The sequence below is a fragment of the Sapajus apella genome, unplaced genomic scaffold (assembly GCF_009761245.1).
Source record: "Sapajus apella isolate SASKATOON/1434 unplaced genomic scaffold, GSC_monkey_1.0 scaffold114, whole genome shotgun sequence".
In the NCBI taxonomy this organism is placed as follows: Eukaryota; Metazoa; Chordata; class Mammalia; order Primates; family Cebidae; genus Sapajus; species Sapajus apella.
In genome coordinates this window covers 4,696,360-4,701,886 of record NW_022437054.1, presented here as the reverse complement: position 1 = coordinate 4,701,886, position 5,527 = coordinate 4,696,360, and the positions used below count along the sequence as shown (strand labels likewise).

General features: G+C 46.4%; 1 non-coding gene across 1 annotated transcript; it reads left to right on the top strand.

Moving 5' to 3' along the window:
- The first annotated feature begins 337 nt into the window (after positions 1–337).
- Positions 338–436, top strand: LOC116537934. The gene has a single exon (XR_004263424.1). It is a non-coding gene; the product is annotated as a small nucleolar RNA U13 (small nucleolar RNA).
- The last annotated feature ends 5,091 nt before the right edge of the window (positions 437–5,527 follow it).

Here is a 5,527-nt window from a genome sequence, read left to right as displayed (position 1 = left end):
GCCAGTGGAAATACCTTTCAAGAAGGGAGGGGACATGAAGACATTTCAGGTGAAGGAAAGCTAAGAGAACCTGTTACCAATAGACCTCCCCTAAAAGAATGGCTAAAAGGAGGTTCTCTAAAAAGAAAAAGATAACAAGAAACAGCCTTAGCACATCAGGAAGAAAAGAAAGAACATGATAAGCAAAATATAAATATCAGTAAATATGACAGACTTTCCTTCACTTGAGTTTCCCTAAATGTTTGATAGTCAAAATAAAAAATTATAACACTGATGTGAATTGAAAAAGAGCCACACTGCCATTTGAGTGGTTTTCAGTCCGGAAGAGTAGCCTCCAATCATTTTGTACTTCTGAAGCATGATGGTTGGGTTTTCACACTGGTGTGGGACATGCCTCTGTCAAACCTGGTTACACTGGCACATTACCCATCTGATGTGAACTTAGGAAAAAACTCACAGTAATCCACACGCATTTCATCCCAGTGTCCAAAAAGATTTTTCTTTTCTAAGGTGAGTAAGCTCATTTTGTCCACTCAATGTAGGCTTCTGTTGGACATGGAAAATTCTCTTGTAAAGGAAAAGCCTTTTTGCTGATGGAAAAAGATTTAACGAGGTTAATAATACCAGCATAAGGATCGCTTGAGCCCAGGAGTTCAAGACCAGCCTGGGCAACATAGGGAGACCCTGTCTCCAAACAAAAAATAAAAATATTAGGCAGGCATGGTGGTGCGCAGCTGTGGTCCCAGCTACCCAGCTAGTAGAGAGGCTGAGGTGGGAGGATCACTTGAGCCCAGAAGGTTGAGGCTGCAGTGAACCACGTTCATGCTACTGCACTGTAGTCTGAGTGACAGAGCAAGAACCTATCTCAAAAACAAAAACAAACAAACAAAAAACCCCGCAAAACAAAACAAAAACCCAGCATAGTACTACTTACAAATATTCACTTAATATCAAGGATTTTTTTGATGATGCTAAATTTTTTCAGTGGAAATAAAATACATCCTGAGTGTTTAAACTTGGTCATATCCGGAAGAAGTAGAATGAATTTGATAAACTCCATTTCAAAAATCTGCAACTGAAAAATGGTGTAGGCTACAGAGGATTCGTATGTTTTGGCTTCACGATTTGCAGGAGCACACGGCATGCGAGTGTGGGGAAAACTTGGAAGAAATGTAGTGAGCGATTTCTTGCCTCAGAAGTCTCCAATCACACCCAACAACGACCACAAATATGCTGCAGCCAGGTTGGGCTGTGCCCTCGATGCTCTGAGCAGAGTCTTCCTCTCACACGGAGGGAGTCTGTCCTCAGGAATCTGTTGTCTGGCTATGAGCTCATTTGGATAGTTCACTTTGGCTGGGCAGGGAGAGAAGATGGGGTGAGGAGATGGAAAGCTTTTAGGATTCTCTGAGGCAGGCCTTACGCATCAACACTAAAATAATACATACGATTAGGATCATTACTTTTTTCTTCTGGCTAACTAAGCACCACCGTTGCCTTGATTGCATCTCATAGTGATTATCTGTTGACTAAACTGTCTCCTACAGTGAACCACCAGTTCCACAAAGGCAGAGGGCACCCCAACCCTTGTCTGAACCCAAGCTCTCCTTCAGTAAGAGAAGTCAAGCCACTTTTTAAAAAAAAAATTATTTATTTATTTATTTGTTTGTTTGTTTTGAGACCGAGTCTTGCTCTGTCGCCAGGCTGGAGTGCAGTGGCGCAATCCCGGCTCACTGCAACCTCCGCCTCCTGGGTTCAAGCGATTCTTCCGCCTCAGCCTCCCGAGTGGCTGGGACTACAGGCGCGTGCCACCATACCCGGCTAATTTTTGTATTTTTAGTAGAGACGGGGTTTCATCATGGCGAGGATGGTCTCGATCTCTTGACCTCATGATCCACCCGCCTCGGCCTCCCAAAATGCTAGGATTACAGGCATGAGCCACCGCGCCTGGCCAAAAAAATTTATTTTTTACCAGCTTTGCTGTCATTAAACCCAAGCCTCCAGCATCACTCTCCTACAGTTTCCAGGATAATAACCAACACCAGCATTTAGAGGGCACTTGTTCTGTGCCACGCACTGCTTCAATGGATTCCAGCATTCACTCCTCCTAGAGTTCTGAGGAAAGTTCTACCGTTTCCCACGGTTCTTGTAGAGCCCTTTAGTCATTGGTTTCAGCTGTGGCAGGCCCCATCCTTCCTCATCAGGAACAAACGGAACAGCTCCCCCAGGAGGATGCTGAGGCTCAGAGACACTAAGCACGTTCTTCTAGGGGCACAGCTGGTTTGGCAGAACTATGCTGGCCCTCAGGAGACTTTCTGATGTGTCCTGCCATGACCACACTGCTTGGCAGCCTGAGTCAAGGGAGATTTTCAAACGTGAAACTCATCAAAACTCTTCCGCCTGGAGCCTGGAGCTGGAGCTCACGCCTGGAGTCCCAGCACTCTGGGAAGCCAACGTGGGAGGATCCCTGGAGTCCAGGAGTTCAAGACCAGCCTGGGGAAAATAGTGAGACCTTCTCTCGACAAAAACCTTAAAAAATTAGCTGGGTGCGGTAGCGTGTGCCTGTGGTTCCAGCTACTTGGGAGGCGTAGGTGGGAGGATGGCTGGAGCCCGGGAGGTCCCCGGGACTGGGTGGTGACAGCAGAGCGGGTCCCATCTGGGATGGAGGGAGACTGGGCTGGATAGTTCTGTGCTCCGGCTCCCTCGGGCTTGCAGTGTGCCCAGGCCAGGTCCAGTCTGGGCTTCATTTGGTGTGGGCTCAGGATCACTACTTTTAAGGATATTCAAATGGATATTAACATACATAAAGATCTTCAATTTCATTCAAAATAAGAGAATTGCCAAAATTATATGGAGATCTTTCCCCTGGTCCATGGGCAAAGATGAAAAAGGTTGATCATATACATTGTGTGGCTGGCAAGTGGTAGGCAAACACTCCCGTGGAGCTATTTCTATTGGGGGTATATATTGGCACAATACCTGTGGTTGGGTCTAAGATTTTACCTTACCAGCCTTTTTTTTTTTTTTTTTTTACGGGAGGTTTTTCTTTTTTGTTACCCAGGCTGGAGTGCTGTGGTATGATCATGGCTCACTGCAACCTCTGCCTCCAGGGTTCAAGCGATTCTCCCACCTTGGCCCCCTGAGTAGTTGAAAGTACCAGCTTGCACCACCATCACTCGGCTAATTTTTGTATTTTTAGTAGAGACAGGGTTTCCCCATGTTGCCCAGGCTGGTCTCGAACACCCGGGTTCAGGGGATTCACCTGCCTCAGCCCACCAAGTGCTGGGATCACAGGCATGAGCCACAGCGCCCGGCCTTCCCTCCTTTAACAAGCCAGTAAGTTAGCTTGTTCTTCAGTGGAGTGGTCCCCAACCTTTTTGGCACCAGGGACTGGTTTTGTGGAAGACAGCTTTTCCATGGATGGGGACAGATGGTTTCAGGATGAAACTCTTCCGCCTCAGATCATCAGGCATTAGGTTCTTGTGAGTGTACAACCTAGATCCCTCATCTGTGCAGTTCACGATAGGGTTTGTGCTCTTATGGCAACCTAATGCCACTGCTGATCTGACAGGAGGTGGAACTCCGGCAGTAATGCTCCTCACCCGTGGCTCACCTCCTGCTTTGCAGCCCTGTTCCTAACAGGCCATGGAGCAGTACCAGTCAGCAGCCCGGGGCTTGGGGACCCCTGCTTTAAGGGATGCCGAACTAAGACAAGAGATTCCTAGATCAGAGACAAAGGACTTTACTTTCCATAGCACAGCAAGCAGCATGATACATGTTTGCATGTTTCCCTTTGTTCCCAAGTCCCACGGGGGCAACGTGGAAGACCCAGATGGGTTCTGCTGAGGTGTTCTAAGTTGGGGAATTTGTCTTTTTTTATATCAAGCAGCAAGCGAACTTGCTCTTTGTCTTAGAGGGAGACATCATCTTACCCTTTAAAGTTGCTCACTACAAATCCAGTCCTGAGGAATGGCTCAGATAAAGCCCAGTCAGGCCTTGCCTTCTTGGCACACTCAGGAAATTGTGCAGGTGGAAGCCAGGGAGGAGCTGCTCACATCTGCACAGGGCAATGTGGCAATGAACCTTGCAAATACGCTTTATTTTGACCTAACAATTGCACATCTAGAAATCTGTCCCACATAAGTACTTTCACATACACAAATGATGATGGTTATAAGACGTTATTTATTCTAGTATTGTTTATGATAGGAAACAATCAGAAACAAGTGAATGTCTATCCATATGGGACTGGTTTTATTATAATACCCTTATGTAGTAAGATTTAAAAAATTCTTTATGTGCTGATATAGAGTGCCAAGACACACTGTCAAGTGAAGAAAACAAATGCAGAAAAATATGCATAATGTTCTCCCGTTTCTGTAAGAGGCAAAAAGTATACATATATATCTTTCCTTGTACTGTGTCCTCAAACTTTCATTCCTCTAAGAATGCCCAGTATATTGTTATAATATCATTTGTTGTCTGTGGGGAGGTGAATGAATGACTAGAAATAAAGTAGGAGACTTTGTGTATCACTTTTACGCGTTTTTTTTTTTTTTTTTTTGAGAGACAGTCTTGCTCTGTTGCCCAGGCTGGAGTGCAGTGGTACAATCTCAGCCCACTGCAACCTGTGCCTCCTGGGTTCAAGTGATTCTCCTGCCTCAGCCTCCCGAGTAGCTGGGATTACAGGCATGCAAGGCATGCACACCACGACTGGCTAATTTGTTTGTATTTTTAGTAGAGATGCGGTTTTGCCATGTTGGTGAGGCTGGTCTCAAACTCCTGACCTCAGGTGATCCACCTACCTTGGCCTCCCAAAGTGGTAGGATTACAGGTGTGAGCCACTGCGCTGGACCTATTTTTTTTGAGACAGAGTCTTGCTCTGTCACCCAGGCTGGAGTGCAGTGGTGCAGTGTCAGCTCACTGCAACCTCTACCTCCCAAGTTTAAGCAATTCTCCCTGCCTCAGCCTCCCGAGTAGCTGGGATTACAGGCATGTGCCACCACGCCTGGCTAATTTTTGTATATTTAGTAGAGACAGGGTTTCACCACGTTGGCCAGGTTGGTCTCAAACTCCTGACCTGAGGTGATCTCCTTGCCTCAGCTTCCCAAAGTGCTGGGATTACAGGCATGAGCCACCGCGCCCAGCCTCATCAACCATTTAAAATGAAAGGTCAGGAGCTATAACTGTCCTCTCAGTTTAATATATTATGCCAGAGAATTAGCTCCTTTTCATGATTTGATCACCCGCCATATTTATTTGATATCCCACTTAAGCCACTCAATAATCCCAATGAGGCATATTTTGTTCCCATTTTACATAAGTTGGTCACAGAACCACAGCCTGATTTGGTCTTTGTGCGTCTACCCGGAAAGCCTGTTTTTCCGCACCCCAAGCCATTCCTGAGACAGCCCTGTCTGTGCCGTGCAACCCTGGCTCATGTGTGTCACAGGGAAAGCATGGGGGAGCTAGAACATGCGGAGAGGCCAGGACTTACAAAATCCAGTAAGACACAACACCAACTACAGGA